Genomic DNA, 17,489 nt, shown 5'->3' with positions numbered 1-17,489 from the left:
CAAGGCATTTTGTTACAGCTTCCCTAACAAGCTATACAGTGCTTAATATCCCTTTGCAAACAAATATAAAACTTGAAATAGCAACTCTTTTTTTTTTTTGAGAGAGAGAGAGAGAGAGAGAGAGAGAGTTTTTTTAATATTTATTTTTTAGTTTTCGGCGGACACAACATCTTTGTTTGTATGTGGTGCTGAGGATCGAACCCAGGCCGCATGCATGCCAGGTGAGCGTGCTACCACTTGAGCCACATCCCCAGCCCTCGAAATAGCAACTCTTGACAAGTATAATGATTAATGTTTATGTGTATTTCCTATGAGACTACTAAGTTTTTTTTAATATATATCTTTTTTAGTTTTCGATGGACATTTATTTATTTATGTACTTATTTATATGGTGCTGAGACTCAAACCCAGTGCCTCACAAATGATAGGCAAGTGGTCTACCATTGAGTCTTAACCCCAGTCCCAAATTTTTTAAAATAGTTGGACTATCTTTATTGTTTTGAGCAAATCCATTTTTTTAAAAAATTTTTAGTTGTTGATAGATCTTTATTTTATTTATTTTTATGTGGTGCTGAGAATCAAACCCAGTGTCTCACACATGCCAAGCAGTTGCACTACCACTCAGCCCCAGCCCCAGCCCCAAGCAAATCCATTTTTTTAGTTGTGGATGGACACAATACCTTTATTTTATTCATTTTTTATTTTTATGTGGTGCTGAGGATCCACCCCAGTGCCTCACACATACTAGGCAAGTGCTGTACCACTGAGCCATGACTCCAGCCCCTGCAAATTCATTTTTTTGAGATAATTTCCAGATATTGGTATGTTTGTTTTCACATGTAATAATAATCAGCTAACATTTAATTACTTATTACATATCATGCCTTGTGTAAATGCTTTATGATTTTAATTCATTTGATTCTTAAAACCAACACTGTGAGAGCCAGGCACAGTGGCACATGCAGAAGAATTACAAGTTTGAGGCCAGCCTTGGCAACTTAGTTAAGACCCTATCTCAAAATAAAAAAGTCTGGTGATGTAGCTCAGCTCTAGAGTGTTTGCCTAGCACACCTTGCCCTGAGTTCAAACCCCAGTACCGGCAGGGGTAATATCGGATTGGATTATAACTGATGGAATTAAAATATTCATTTACGGATCCATACTATTATAAATAAATAAGAGAACAGAGAATGTTTTTTTCTTATTAAAAAATCTCAATTAGAACACTACAGTAATAATTGTAGCATGTGAGATCATTTTGATGAGAGTTAAAATTAGTGGGCAAGAGCTTTGTAATGTTTTGAACAACCAATAAAAAAAAATAATAAAATAAAATAAAATTAGTGGGCAGATTTTTGAGAATGAACATTTTGCATAGCCTCAAAGTATCTTCCCCAGTCTGAAGAAGAGGGGGCCTTAAGCTGAAATAGTGAAGTCAAGTTATATGTGTGGAAGAATTTCCTGATTGAAGATAACAGATTGTGGAAATATTAGAGTGAGTGATAAAATTACCTGGAGAATATTTTTTCCCAATTAAAGAAGTGGTTGGTTGTTTTTGTTTTTTTTTTTAAGATAGAGAATTTATTTATTTTTTTTAAAGAGAGAGTGAGAGAAGAGAGAGAATTTTTTAATATTTATTTTTTAGTTATCGGCGGACACAACATCTTTGTTTGTATGTGGTGCTGAGGATCGAACCCGGGCCGCACGCATGCCAGGCGAGCGCGCTACCGCTTGAGCTACGTCCCCAGCCCTGTTTGTTTTAAAACACTTTTAATTGTAGATGGACATAATAACTTTATTTATTTTTGTATGTGGTGCTGAGGATTGAATCCAGGGCCTCACTGAGTGATAGGCAAGCACTCAACCACTGAGTCACAATCGCAGCCCAAAGAAGTGGGTTTGGAAAAAGCTAAACGTGTTCAGATGAAACCTGGAGTATACCTACAACTCTTAACGATTCCTATTTTGTGTTCTGTAGTATAATATTGTTGATTAAATGTTCTGTTCCCTAGTTTTAGTTTTCCTTCCTTGTCTTGATATAAGCCCCCACCATTGACTCCAGATGTGTTTGTCTCTTGAGCTATTATATCCTCAGACCTTTTTATTTATTTTGAGACAGCCTCACTAAATTGCTGAGATTGGTCTTGAAGTTGAGATCTTCCCTCCTTAGCATCCTAAACATCTGGGATTTTAGGCCTGAATCACTTCACCTAGCATGAACTTCCTTCAGGTTTCTTTCAGTCTCTATTATATAAATCTATTATGTGGTATTGGTGGGAGGCCAGATAGGGAGAAAAATGGTAGAATGAATACTATATAATGTGTTTGCCTAGAAGTAGTAGAGGAAAATATAAAAATAAAAAATGAATAGCCATACTACCCATGTTAAGATTAATTAGTCTCTGATTGAAATGATCAATTAAATTTTAGGGCTGAGAGTGGAGCTCAGTATTAATGTGCTAGCTTGATATATTTGAGGCCCTAAATCCCCAGAACTACAAAAAAAATTAAAAATTAAAAAATCTAGATCTCATTTTTGGCACAGTATGTTCTAGCACCTGGGTTCAGTTCCCAGAACTGCCAATGAATGAATGAGTGAAATTTCTTTATCTAGGAGAATATAATTAATGCACTATTAAAGATTTTGAGAATAAGCTTAGCTAAAGAGCTTTGAATGAATACAGAGGACATGCAAATTAGGTTTTAAATTTAGATGTTGCTAATCTTGCTGGGGAAAGGAGCTATTTTAACTTTGGAGTCTGATCATAAATGGACAGGAATTTGTGAAAAGATGCTGAAGTGTATCCTTGAGTGGACAGTATGAAGAGTAGAATGTAACTCCATTTTTCTGGAATTTTGGGGGTAACTTCATTATAAGTAGGAGGCATTGGCTTGAATGCTGAGCAAGTGAGAGACAGATCCTGATCTACTATTTGGGGGTTCTCCTTTTTTTAACATTAATTTTTAATTGTCGATGAACCTCTATTTTAATTAATTAATTTATTTATATGTGGTTCCAAGAATCAAACCCAGTGCTCCACACATGCTAGGCACGCTCTCCACCACTGAGCCACAATCCCAGCCCTGGGCAGAAATTAAACAAGGGGTTGGGATTGTGGCTCAGCGGTAGAGCACAGGCGGGTCCCAGGTTTGATCCTCAGCACCACATAAAAATAAAGGCATTGGGTTGTTCATCTACACCTAAAAAAATAAATATTAAAAAAGAAATTAAACAAAAGCCAACCTGCCTTGAACTAAAATACAGAAAAGTTTATTCTCTCAAAATGATATATTCCTATATTTTAATGTTTTTTGCAAATTTAAAATTCCATGAGACTTGTGACTTTCATTTACTAATTGTGAATTTTTTTTGGTGGGGGGGTGGGAATACTGGGAATTGAACTAAGGGGCATTCAACCACCAAACCACATCTCCAGCCACCCCAACCAGCTCTAGTTGTGAATTTTTTAAAACTGGTGTTGTTTAATATTTGTTCTACTAGAATTGGAGGGAGAATATTGTCAAGCTTTGTGTTTCTTCCTTGGATTTAGATTTTTTATTATTTCATTATTGTGATATCCAGAAGTATTTTTCAAGTTTGAAAGTTATTGGGTTAAAATATGCCATCAGGTGAAAAATTAATGTGCACATAAAAGAGATTCAGTCATTTTTTTTTAGAAACAAAAAGTTAAACAAAAAGTTTTAACAGATGGTATTGCTTTATCCTCTCCTACAAAGCATGTGTCCAAAAGATGTACATGTTTTTCCTAAGCACACCAACCTGCTTGCTTGATTTTTGTCACTCAGTAGCAATTTTTTCATGAACAGAAAATGTTAAATGTTAATGTAAATAAATGTATCAGTCTTTTCTGTATGATTAGAGATTTTTGTGTCCTAATTAAGAAGTTTCACAGTGTTTGGTAGTGTACGCCTATAATCCTGGCAGCTCTAGGCAGCTCGGCAAGCTGAGGCAGGAGAATCACAAGTTCAATGCCAGCCTCAGCAACTTAGGGAGACCTTGTCTCTAAGTAAAACATAAATAAAAAGGCTGGCACAGACACACACTATAGCAGCAGCTTCCCCAGCCTGATGCGATGGCACAAGCCTGTAATTCCAGTGACAGGTGAGGCTGAGGCAGGAGGATTGCAAGTTCAAGGCAATAGCAAGACCCTGTCTTAAAATAAAAGGTAAAAAGGACTAAAGATGTGGATCAGTGGTTAAGCACATCTGGGTTCAATCCTAGATACAAAACAAAAACAAAAAGCTTCTTCATACTTAAGTAATGAATTAGTCTTTTCTCCCTCTCTGTGTCTCTGTGTATATAGATATAGTGTGCATGTGTGTGTTTTCTCCCCCACATCTCCCTACATAATACATAATAGGGTTTCCACTTAGGGGTCCTTTATCCCTACCCTTTGTTTATTTTTTGTTTTCCACGTAAACCTTTTGTTTTCATGATTTTTAAATCACATTTACAGATAAAGGAAAATTCTAGGTCCAAATAGATAACAATGAAGGTACTACTGCTAGAAGGAACGCATGCCCCACACCTAAATAGCAAGGGACACCATGCATATCACCATGTAGTCTAGGTAATTAGAACAATGAAAAGAACAGGAGACTTGGTATAGTCCATGCAGTACTTTCTGACCCCTCCCCTTCATGCTGCAGAACCAAATAAAAACTGTAGTACCTCAGATGAACCATAATTGGGTCCTGATCACACTGAAAGAACCACATCCCATTGCTAATATTAGGCCAACGGTGTTCGTTACAGAAAGATATCCATTAACAAATATAAATATCAAAATAACAACAGTTTTGCTTCTTTTAAGTACAGCAGTGGATTAATTTCACCTCCCAAGGGCTTAGTCCAAAAACTTCCTATTGGCATTTGCACCAAACAAGACTCCCCATATTTCAGGCATCATCTGCTGGGCTATGAGATCCAGCTGGCTTTCCAGGGAGTTGGAACCCTTTATTTTACCATCCCCATTATAGATCTTAACTCTTAACTCCACTAGCTATTTCCTCAGGCAGGGTATAGGCCTCCTGATCGATCAACATCCTTCTTGGTGACAATTTTGTGTAACCTTTACCAGAGGAAAACCTTGTTTCCTGCAGTGAACAGTCCTTAGGGGCTCCAACAACTGATACAGAGCTTGGAGGACCAGCTGATCCAGCAGCACTTGATACCTGGTTGTATCTTTTACCACCTTGCTGACTCTCTGTTTTGCTTCATTCAGTAAGTCAATGATAAGGTCACCTCTTGCTCGGGACTTGCTTGATTGATCAAATTGGACATCTAAATTTTCTTCTGCTGCTCAATTTGTTTTTCTTCCTTCTCATAGTATTCCATAATATCCAGGTTTTGGGTTTTCACAAAATGGCTTTTCTCAATGTTGAACTCTTCTTCTGCCTTCACATCTATTTCTTCTGCTTTCTCATTGGCTTCTTGTTCAGTGAAAGCCATCATGTGTTTTATTGGTAGTGGAATAGTAGTTTAATTCCACTGGGACTTACCTGATTCTGCATGTCAGCATCACTGAGAGCCATGGCAAAAGCAGTGCTAGGCCAGTGGGCAACGGAAAAATTAATCCAGTGCTCTTTTATTTTTTGAGAGAAGGTCTTGCTAAGTTGCCCAGACTGTCTTTGAACTTATGATCCTTCTGCTTCAGCCTCACTAACAGCTGAGATTATAGGCATGTGCCATGTTTGGAATTTATTATAAATTTTATAGTGGTTTTTAAATTTGTTTTTAAATTTTGCCTTTCGCATTTAGGTTATAATCCACAGAAATTAGTTTTATGTGTACTGTGAAGTAGATGTCAGATTTTTTGCCTTCTTTTAACTTTCACTTTTTTATTAGAATAATATATATATATTATTATGCATATACGTGTGTGTGTGTTATAGCCCAATATGGATACATAATTATCCCTACATTATATATTTTTTTGTTTGTTTTGGAGCTATAATTTTGAACCCGGGAACATGCTCTAAATCTGAGCTATACTACCAGCTACCACATAATATTTTGATTGATTGATTGATTGTGGTGCTGGGGATTGTATGCTAGGCAAGAGCTGTACCACTGTAGCCCCACTGTATTAAGATAACCTTTTCCCCCTTGCTCTAACATGTCACTTTTGTAATAATTGTGTATAAATTTATTGGTCTGGTTCTGGAATTCCTATTCTCCTAATTTAGTTTGTCTACCCTTTCAGCAGTACCAGACTATCTTACTCACTATAACTATATATAACTATATACAAGTTGCTGATTTCCCAGAGAGCAAACCTCCTAACTTTTTCATTTATTCAAAAGTAAATCTTAGCCTTTTGCCCCTATGGGGAAGATTTTTAAATTAAGGTTTTGTTTCAGTCAGCTTTTGCACTGCTGTGACTAAAAGGACCAGACCAGAACAGAGGAGGAAATTTATTTCGCGTCTTGCAGTTTCAGAGGTCTCCAATCCGTAGACAGCATGCTCCATTCCTTGGGACTCAAGGCAAGGCAGGACATAGGACATCATGGCAGAAAAGTGTGGCAGAGGGAACCAGCTTACATGATCAGGAAGTAGGGAGGGAGGTCTCCACTTGCCAGATGCAAACATGCCCAAAACCACCCCTCAATATCCACCTCCTCCAGCTACACCCTACCACTCAGTTAATCCCAGTCAGGGGATTAATTCAATGATTGGGTTAAAACTCTAGAACCCAATCATTTTCCCCCTGAATCTATGTACATTGTCTCACATGTGAGCTTTTGGTGGACACCTTATAGGTCTTGTTGGTCCTTCTCCTTGTGTGTTTGTCTCCTGCTTCCTTAATTTCTTGTTTCTTAGGGTCTATTTTTGTTGATCTTTTCTAATTTTTTGAAAGATATATATAGCTCATTCGTTTTTTTGCTTTTTGCACCCTAATACATGCTATATATATGTGAGTATAATTATATAAAATTTCCCTTTAAGTGCTGTCATTAAATTTGAGATTTTATGAATATGTTTTGGCTACCTGAAAATAATGTGTATTTTGCATTTGTTAGGTATAAATTCTGCATATGATTACTCAGGGTTATTTTGGGGGGAGTACCAGAGATTGAACTCAGGGGCACTCAACCACTGAGCCATATCCCTAGCCCTATTTTGTATTTTATTTAGACACAGGGTCTCATGGAGTTGCTTAGCACCTTGCCATTGCTAAGGCTGGCTTTGAACTCACAATCTTCTTGCCTCAGCTTCCTGAGCTGCTGGGATTACAGGTGTGTGCCATCGGGCCCAGCCGATGACTCAGTTTTGTTAATCTTGTAGTTTAGATCTGTGTCCTTATTGAACTTTTGTCTGTTCTGTTACTGAAAGAAAAAAATGTTAAAATCTCTCACTGTGAGGGGCTGGGGTTGTGCTTCAGTGGTGGAGCGTCCACTAGCATGTGTGAGGACCTGGGTTTGATCCTCAGCACCACATAAAGATAAATAAAGGTATTGTGTCCATCTACAACTAAAAAATGTTAAAAAACAAAACCAAAAAAAAAAAACCTCTCACTGTGATTGTGCCTCTATATGTTTACATTTATATTCTTTTCATTTTTATTTTATGTGCTATTAAGATTTTAATGTTTGGCATACATCTTTTTAATTGTTATATTTTCTTGGTGAGTTCTGTGTTTTTTTTTTTTGTGTGTGTGTGTGTGTGTGTGTGTGTGTGTGTGTATCAGGGATTGAACCCAGCGGTGCTTAACCACTGGGTTAAGTCCTTTAACCACATGCTGGTTTATATTTTATTTAGAGACAGGGTCTTGTCAAGTTGCTTAGGGCCTTGCTAAATTACTGAGGCTGGCTTTGAACTCTCAATCCTCCTGCCTCAGTCTCTGAGCCACTGAGATTACAGGTGTGTGCCACCATGCCTGGCTTGTGAATTGAATCTTTGATCATCATCTCAGGTGTTCCTCTTTATTTCTAGTAATTCTTTTTGCTCTAAAGTTTTCTTTAATTTTCTTAAAAATATTTTTTTAGTTATAGATGGACACAATACCTTTATTTAATTTATTTATATGTGGTGCTGAGGATCGAACCCAGGGCCTCACATGTGTTAGGGCAAGCACTCTACCACTGAGCCACAACCCTAGCCCTTACTTTAATTTTTGTTTGTTTTGCTTTTACTCTTTTTTTTTTTTTTTTTTTTTTGAGATAGGATCTCAATAGGTTGCCCAGGCTGGTCTCAACCTGGGCCCAAGGATGTGATGGTGCACTATAACCCCATGGATTGCCAGGGTTGACTGAACTGATCTGGTGGGCCAGGAGGGTGTCCCCTTCCTCCCTCGGTACTCCAGGTCCTACCCTCCCAAAGCTACATGCTTGATCAAAAAGGTCTTCTCCAGTAGAGGAGAAACATTCTCAGGTAGCTAGGTTTTCCTGTTAGAATCTCCAACCAAGCTTTCAAAAGTGGCCTCAGGTGATCCTCCTGCCTCAGCCTTCTGAGTATCTGGGACTTCAGGAATGCTACTGCATCTGGCTTTATTTTTTTTTGGTATCAGATTGAACCCAGAGGTGCTTAATCACTGATCCACATCTACAGCTCTCTTTATTTTTTGAGACAGGGTTTTGCTAAATTGCTTAGGGCCTAATTAAGTTGCTGAGGTTGGCTTTGAACTCTGTATCTTCCTGCCTTAGCCTCCTGAGGCCCTGAGATTACAGGCATGTACCAATGTTGTGCCCACTGGCTTTACTTTGATAATAATATAATACCATCTTTTGGTTGTGTTTTCTCTCTTTATTTTCAGCCTCTTTATATTCTTAGTTTTCAGATGTCTTAATAAGTAGCATATAGTTTAGTCATTAGTTAGGCTTTGTGCTTGTCCAATCAGATAAACTTTTAAAAATTGAAACATCAGTACACTTACATTTAATATAATTATCAATAAGCTGGGTACAGTGGGGCATGCCTATAATCCCAGCACCTCCAGAGGCTGAGTCCTTGCTCTCAAGTTCAGGGCCAGGCTGAGCAGCTTAGGGGGCTTCTGTCTCAAAAATATAAGAAAAAGAAAAAGGGGTCGGGATGTGGCTTAATGGTAGAATGCCCTTGGGTTCAACCCTCACCCAGTTGGGGGGGCGGATTATGAAATGATTTTCAAAAGACTACAAATTCAAATAACACAAGAAAGGGAAAAATTGTCTAGGAAAAAAAAAGCACATTAAGAAGATGGTGGATTTATTTTAAAACCAAATATATATAAGTGTGTGTGTGTGTGTTTGTTTGTTTTTGTAATACTGGAAATTGAACCCACAGGTCTTTGACTAAGCTACATCCCCAGCTCTTTTTTTTTTTTTTTTTTTTGGTGCTAGAGATGGAACACAAGAGTGCTTAACCACTGAGCCACATCCCCAGCCCTTGACTCATCTTTTATCCTTATGATACATTGTTTTTTTGGGGGAGGGAGGGTTTACTGGAATTTGAACTAAAGGGCACTCAACCACTGAGCCACATCCCTATCCCTGTTTTGTATTTTATTTAGGGAAACAGGTCTCACTGAGGCTGGCTTTGAATTCACAATCCTCTTGCCTCAGCCTCCTGAGCTGCTGGGATTACAGACATGGACCACAGTACCAGCTACATTCTTCTTCTTCTTTTTTTTTTAATATTTATTTTTTTAGTTGTAGTTGGACACAATACCTTTTAAAATTTATTTTTACATGGTGCTGAGGACCGAATCCAGGGCCTCGCACATGCTAGGTAAGTGTTCTACCACTGAGTCACAACCCAGCCCCCTTCCCACATTGTTAATGTATAACTTGTGCTATCTGAAATACTTTTCAAGACTTGAGGCTGAATATAATTTTGAAAGACAATTTTTTCTTTTCTTCAGGCATAACCATATGTGATAACAAATTTATAAGCTCATAATGTAACCAGGAAAGAGAAGTTCCACAAAACTACATTATATGAGAAAAGGCTCAGGCTCCAAAGTACATAGTACACTTGGAGAAAAAGTAATAGCCTTTCATGATTGGCAAATGGTGTTAATGTTTGTCAAGGGTGGGAGATGAGACTAGAGGCTAGGCTCAAGTTTGATTGTAAAAGTCTTTAAATACCTGCTAAAGACTTGACTTTATCTTATGGATACTGGGGAGCCCTGGAATGTTTTATAAATTGAGAAAAGGTTAACCCGTCAGTCCATAGGTTAGGCACAGCACAGTGCTTCCTTCTCTTGTTCTCTTTTGTATGTATGCATATTTATTTCCTTCAGTGGTTTGTAAACTCATTTTAGATACAGATCTTATTTGTTTTTGCATTCTCATCTCTCAACTTCCTTATTTACTAGCAATTAATAGTTTTGGAATGGAGTAAGAAATAAATACTAGTCGGTAAGCATTATAATATTTATTTACTTTTTATCTTTGGTAAGAATATCTAGTGGATGTTTATGTATTTGCATCTTTCTTGTTTTCAACTTTAATGTGAGTAAAAAAAATTTTTTTTTAATTTAGGGTTTTTTTAGATCAATTTTAGGTTCACAGCAAAATTGAGAGAAAAGCACCGTGATTTCATATACACTCCTTGCCTACGCAAATACTTAGTCTTATCCTTTTTCAGTATCCACCATTAGAGTGGTAGATTTATTTAAAATGATGAATCTACATAATTATTATCTAGAGTCCATCATTTATATTGGGTTTCACTTCTGTGAATTTGGACAAATGTATAATGATATGTATCCATCATTGTTGTCTCATACAGAGAGTTTTCACACTTTTAAAAAACACAAAAGTTTTGCAAAAATAAAAAAGAGAGCTCATGTATAATGGCATAATTTGGTATGAACATATTTTATATAGAATATAGAGTTACAAAAATTTTGCTGTGAATGGATAATTATGAATGTAATGCACTCCACTATTGTCATATATGTAAGAAATAAATAAAAAAAGAAAAAGTTTTAAACATCTTCTGTCCTCTCCCTGTTTATCCCTACTTCTAGCCCCCGGCCAGCTAATATTTTTACTGTTTCCTTAGTTTTGCCTTCTCCAGAATGTCCTATAGTAGTTGGAATCATACAGTCTTTTTAGATTGGCTTCTTACATTTAGAATCATACATTTATAGTCCCTACATGTCTCATGGTTTTATAGTTTATTCCTTTTTAGTACTGAATAAATTCCATTGACTGGGTAAACTTCAGTTTGTTTATCCACTTACCTACGGAAAGACATTTTAATTGCTTATAACTTTTGGCAGTTATGACTAAAGCAGTAACATCTTTGTGCCACTTTTTTTTTGTTTTTTCTTTTTTCCTGTGGTGTTGAGAATTGAAACACAAAGTGTTCTCTACCTCTGAGCTATATCCCCAGTCCCCCGTATGCATGCTTTATGTGTAGGTAGGTTTTTAGCTCTTTGAGTATTACCACTTTTATCATCCTGAAACTCAGAGAATCTAATAAATATTGTAAAGAAATAAAACACCTTTACTAAAAGGAACTTTGGAGTCATAGATACGATGTATTTAATTCAACAAATATGTATAACCAAACTCATTCTCTTTATTTAAATATATGATTATGTAAGTGTGGTTTTTGTTTCATAACTTTAGGAGAAACAAATCTTTATTCAGTGTAGGTCTAGAAAAAGGTTGCTATGTTATTAAACTTCAGTGTTATGGACTGGGTTAGCAACATTAAAGTAGTCTAGCTTGGTTTAATTGATTTTCTGTTTTGCTATAGAATTGCATCACCTAGGGGAGACATCCTTGGATATGATAGTGCAGTGAAGTTGGCTTGCAGCTGAGTTTTTCTACTGTGATCCCCAGGTACTTTTCTCAGCTGTCTTTGTTATCATGATGGAACAGTGACTATAAATAATGTTTTTTGCTTAGCTGTGTTCTTAAAATCATAGCATATTATTTAAGCTGTGATTATGATAGTGCATTAATATTTTATAGCAGTGTCTGATTTAAAAAATAAGTAGAAAATTATAAATGTCTAATTGGTCAGATTCAGTACTATTTGGCCTGTGTAACTGACCAAGAATTGTGAAGTGGGTCATAATTTGTCATTTATGGGTTGCAGGATAATTGAAGTTTCTTCATTTGTACAAACACTAGTCTTACATTCTTTGAATCTTGGGTATTCTTTACAAATCCTCTGTAGTTTTTTGGTTTTACTTTTTATTTTTTGCTATTAAGAGGTGTTTTTTTTTTTTTTTTCAAAAGCTGAGGGCTTTTAATTGAACGGAAGATAACAATTTTTGATGAAAGTGATCCAGGCGTTCAATGCATGAATTTAATTTTTTTGCATACGGCAAGGTAGGTGAGCCACAGAATTCTCACACACCATAATATAACAAAGAAACAATGCTGTCAGAGAATTATCTTCTGGTGAAGAAGTTTAAATAGAGTAAGAAATACACTATACATAAACATACCCACAAAAAGCCTAAAACTCAGGTTGTGACAAAGGGACCTACAACTGAAACAAATAAAATTTGAGGAAAAAAAAAAGGGATTCAGGAATCTTTACAAATAATCTTTTTTTTTTTTTAAATATTCTTTAGTTTTAGGTGGACACAGTACCTTTATTTTACATTTTATGTGGTGCTGAGGATCGAACCCAGTGCCTCATGCATGCTAGGCGAGCACTCTACCACTGAGCCCCAGCCCCAGCCCCAGCCCCAACAAATAATCTTAGGAGCAGACATTTCTGCATCAGATTGTTAATGACTAAAACACCCCAAAACTTTCAACAGCATTTTAGTGTAACCATGCAGATTTCCATGAAATATTATTATTATTTTTTGCTTATTTCCTTTTTCTTTCTCAAACTCGGCTATCTGATTAAATATATTGAGTAAATTTTGAGGTAAATTTTTTTTTTTAACTCTGCTTTCTGGTTGCTCTTTGCTATTTAGTCCATCTTCTTCTGGAATCTCTGTTTTGTTATCTTCCTCTTTCATATTCTTGATTTGTATTTACCCAGTATCTTTGCTCATGTCTACTGAAATCATGTGATCCAGAATAAGTGTATTTTTTGTGTTTTTCAACTGACTTCCAAGAATAGTCTGAACTTGCTGGTGAAGTTGAATACCTCACAGAACCTGGCTCCCACCTTTTATAGTGCTCTTTTCTTCCTTCTATGTCTTTTTCAAATCTCCTGTGACCATACATTTTTATCTTGTCCTCTGAATTCCTATAGAAGGAATCTGAGGAATTTCTTCTACTGGAAAAATGTCTTTCTGATTTATATGGCTTTTCAGTTTTGCTACTACTTGCCTGGGTTTTATAGCTATTGTAAAAATCTCTTGGATCTTCAGACCTACCTCCAAAATCATCTGGTATTTCAGCTGAAGAGGAAGAGAGAGGGCACTTATCTTTCTCTTTTACCTGTGTCTTTTGATATTGAAACCTGTCTTGCTTTTCCAGTAGTTTTTCCACTTCTTGTTTTTGGTTAAGAAAAGATGCAGAAGTATTACTTGGAACTGGATAGCACTCCTCTTTCCTATTATGATCTATCTGACTTGAGGATGCCCTAGATGAATGCCTTTTGGAACTGCAAGAAGACTCTGACCAGTTCCTCTTTTGTTTCTTATGCCTTCTGTGATCAGAAGAGAAAGAAGATGAGGAAGAAACTGATTCATCAGCAGAAGAAACACTTGAAGAGGAGGGTGATTTTCTTCTTCTTTAGCCTTTTCTCTTTTAAGAGCTTACACAACTTTTCTGCCCTTGTTTCTATTTTCTTTGTTTTCTGCTTTCCTTCCTTTTCAGCTTGTTTTTCTCTGCATATATTTATGAAGTTTCTACAAAGCATCCTCTGCATCTTTAAAAGTCTCATCTAAAGCCAAAGCTTTCTTATAGTACCTTTCAGCATTTAAAAACTTTTCTTATTCTTCTAGCTGCCCTCCTCTTTCTACAAGTGTTTGGCAGAGGTATTTTCTTGCATTTCTGTGAGTTGGACAGTTTTCCAATGCAAGCTCAAAATCTTCTATTGCTTTGTTCAGACTTCCTTTTGTTGCATATAATGCTCCACGAGCTACCAAAGCTTCCACATTTTGCTTATCTATTTCCAGAGCTTTATTGTATTCATTCATAGCATCCACATGGTGTCCAACCTTAAAATAAAAAGTATAAAACGCTTCACGAATTTGCATGTCATCCTTGCGCAGGGGCCATGCTAATCTTCTCTGTATCGTTCCAATTTTAGTATATGTGCTACTGAAGCGAGCACCTATTAAGAGGTTTTTTAAAAAAAATTGTGGTAAAAGTCAGGCATGGTTGTGCATGCCTGTAATCCCAGCGACTAGGGAGGCTGATGTAGGAGGATCACAACTTGACCAACCTGGACAAGCTATTGACACCCTATCTTAAAATAAGATATAAAGGGATAGGGACATGGGTCAATGGTAGAGCACTTACCTAGCGTGCATGAGGCCCTGAGTTTGATCCCCAGCTCTACAAAAAAGAAAATTAAAAAATTGTGCTACATAACTTATAACAAAAGTTACCATTTTAGGCATTTTTAGGCTTATAGTTCAATGATATTAAGTACATTCACAGCTGGGTATGGTAACACACACCTGTAATCCCAGCAGCTCAGGAGACTGAGACAGAAGGATCACAGACAGGTTCAAAGCTATCTTCAGCAATTTAATGAAACGGTAAGCAACTTAGTGACCTTGTCTCAAAAACCTAAAAAGGACTAATGATATGGCTCAGTGGTTAAGCTCTGTTGGGCTCAATCCTTGGTACCAAAAAAAAGTATATTGACATTATTTATACCACTATCACCACTATTTGTCATCCATATAAATTTTGTGTGTGTGTGTGTGCGTGCAAGCACACATGTGCGAATGTTTTGGTTTTGGGGCAATACTGGTAATTGAACCCAGGGCCTTGTGCATTCTAAGATACATCCCCAGCCCTTTTCTTTTAAATTTCAAGAAAGGGTATTGCTAAGTTGTCCAGACTGGCCTCTAAATTGCAGTCTTCCTGCCTCAGCCTCCAGTAGCTGGAATTATAGTTGTATAATACCACACCTGGCCCCATAAGTTTTCTCTCTCTCGATACCAGGGATTGAACCCAGGGGCACTTAACCACTAAGCCACATCCCCAGCCCTTTTTAATTTTTTTTTTTATAATATCTTTTTTTTTTAAAGAGAGAGTGAGAGAGGAGAGAGAGAGAGAGAGAGAGAGAGAATTTTTAATATTTATTTATTTTTTTTAAGTTCTCGGCGGACACAACATCTTTGTTGGTATGTGGTGCTGAGGATCGAACCCGGGCCGCACGCATGCCAGGCGAGCGCGCTACCGCTTGTGCCACATCCCCAGCCCCCTTTTTAATTTTTAGGCAGGGCTTGGCTAAGTTGCTGAGGTTGTCTTTGAAGTTGGAAACTTTCTGCCTCAGTCTCCTGAGTTAACAGCTGTATTGAGATAGAATTATATAATCCAACCACTTGAAGTGTATGGTTCAATGGTATATGATATATATATATATATATATAAATATGTGCCATTTACTGTATATTATTATATTTTATAGTATATATTATATTTACAAAGTGGTGCAACCTCAAAAAGAATCCCTGAATCCTTTAGCTATCACTCACTATTTCCCCCTCCCCAGATGTAAGCAATCACTAATCTATTTTTTCTTTCTGTATTTGCAGGTTTTAAACGTGTAATAAATGGGATTACATATGATCTTTTTTTTAAATATTTTTTTTAGTTGTAGTTGGACACAATACCTTTGTTTTTATGTGGTGCTGAGGATCGAACCCAGCGCTTCGCACATGCTAGGCAAGCACTCTATCACTGAGCTATATCCCAGCCCCCATATGATCTTCTTTGACTTGTCTTTTAATGTGGTGTTTTCTTTTAGTAGCAGGTATCAGTACCTCATTCCTTTTCGTGACTGAGTAATATTCCATTGCATGGATAATCACTTTTTGTTTATACATTCATCAATTGATGGACATTTGGTTTGTTTCCACTTTTTAGCTATTTTGAATATTGCATACTTTATGTTAAAATTTCATTATCATGCAGTTCAGATTATTTTTATTAATCTGTGACTTTGTAAATCCAGGGGTTACAAATAATACTTCTTGGGTTGCAGGGTACAGTGCCAGAACAGAGGGTTCCATTCCCAGCACCACAAAAAAAAAAAAAAAGAAAGAAAGAAAGGAAAAAAATGGCTGGCACAATGTCTGACTATCACAGTGTATCCCATTATTATATATAATGTACCAATAAAAATTTTTTAAAGGAAAATAAAATAAATAGCAGGCATAGGTGTTATAATGCTATAATCCGGCTACTTTGGAGTCTGAGGCAGGAGGATAACAAGTTCAAGTTCATTCTGGGTGGCCTAGCCAGATCTTGTCTCAAAACTAATACAAAATTAAAAAGGGCCAGGGATGTAGTTCCTTGTGCAAGGTCTTAGGTTCAATCTCCAGTGTTTAAAAAAAGAAAGGAGGAACAGGGCTGGAATTATGGCTCAGCAGCAGAGCGCTTGCCTCGCACATGTGAGGTGCTGGGTTCGATCCTCAGCACCACATAAAAATAAAAAATAAAATAAAGGTATTGTTTTATCTACAACTAAAAAAAAAGAAAGGAACAAAGGAGCGAGTGAGGATGTTATCATTATTTCCAAGCATTTCAGGACTTTCTAGATTATCTTTAGTTATACATTTCTTGTTTAGTTTCACTGAAGGTAGAGAACATATTCTTCATGATTTCAAAACCTTGAAGTTTATTAAACCTGCTTTATGGACTATACTTGTTTTGTTTTTTATTTTGGCAGTGGTAGGTTTTGAACCCAGAGCCTTTAAGCATGCTAAGCTCCACTACTGATTTATACCCCCACCTGCTAGCACTTGTTTTCAGTTAAGAGATACCTTTGTTTTGAATTATCTTCAGTTTTCCAGTGAAATCTTAGATTGAGAAAGGGGACTATCTTCTAAAATATTAATGGCTTACTGCATTCTCTGAGCATGGCCAATCATATTAAGCACTTTGCTGGTATTAAGCAATCAAGATAGGAAATGTTATCCTTATTTTATAAAATTGGGAAGATTAAACTGTACAAGTTACATAGCTAGTAAAGTTGATAGGTAGAATAGACAAATCCATAGAGAGGAAAGTAGGTTAGTGGTCACCAAGGTCTGGGGAATGGGAGAAATGGGAAAATGGGAAATTAAATGGTTGTAGGAGTTTGTTTTTTTGTTTTTTGTTTTTTTTTTTTGAGTGATGAAAATGTTCTGGACTTGTTAGTAATGGTGGTTGCACAACTGTCCGAATATACTAAAAATGATTGAATTTTTTGCCTTAAAAGGGCAAATTTTGTGGTATGGGAAAAGTAGGACTAGAATTCAAATCCAGAAGCTGTCTCCTCAAATATTGCCTGTTCCTCGGTAAGAAATTGGGATAGGTTTAATATTTGAAGTAAAAAACTGAAAAGAGTATCTTAAACTATCTTAACTGTATCTTAAAGTAATATCCTGCATATGGTT

General features: G+C 36.6%; 1 protein-coding gene, 1 non-coding gene and 2 pseudogenes across 3 annotated transcripts in view; 1 reads left to right on the top strand and 3 right to left on the bottom strand.

Annotated features, from left to right (window-relative positions):
* Rab6a (RAB6A, member RAS oncogene family) overlaps positions 1-17,489 on the top strand; it is a 65,472-nt gene that overhangs the window by 15,636 nt on the left and 32,347 nt on the right. The window contains exon 2 of one of the 2 annotated variants that reach the window (XM_026409150.2): positions 11,711-11,796. The exons of the other annotated variant lie outside the window; for it this stretch is intronic. The gene's annotated coding sequence lies outside the window, so the exon portion shown is untranslated. The remainder of the gene's footprint in view (positions 1-11,710; positions 11,797-17,489) is intronic. 2 annotated transcript variants of the gene reach the window in all.
* On the bottom strand, positions 4,869-5,556 carry LOC113197004 (V-type proton ATPase subunit E 1-like; annotated as a pseudogene).
* LOC144254686 (tetratricopeptide repeat protein 14 pseudogene) lies at positions 12,699-14,129 on the bottom strand (annotated as a pseudogene).
* On the bottom strand, positions 14,100-14,206 carry LOC113197012 (U6 spliceosomal RNA). Its single transcript, XR_003302643.1, has one exon. It is a non-coding gene; the product is annotated as a U6 spliceosomal RNA (small nuclear RNA).

Source organism: Urocitellus parryii, chromosome 4 (genome assembly GCF_045843805.1).
Source record: "Urocitellus parryii isolate mUroPar1 chromosome 4, mUroPar1.hap1, whole genome shotgun sequence".
Taxonomy (NCBI): Eukaryota; Metazoa; Chordata; class Mammalia; order Rodentia; family Sciuridae; genus Urocitellus; species Urocitellus parryii.
This window is presented reverse-complemented; position numbering and strand designations above follow the sequence as displayed.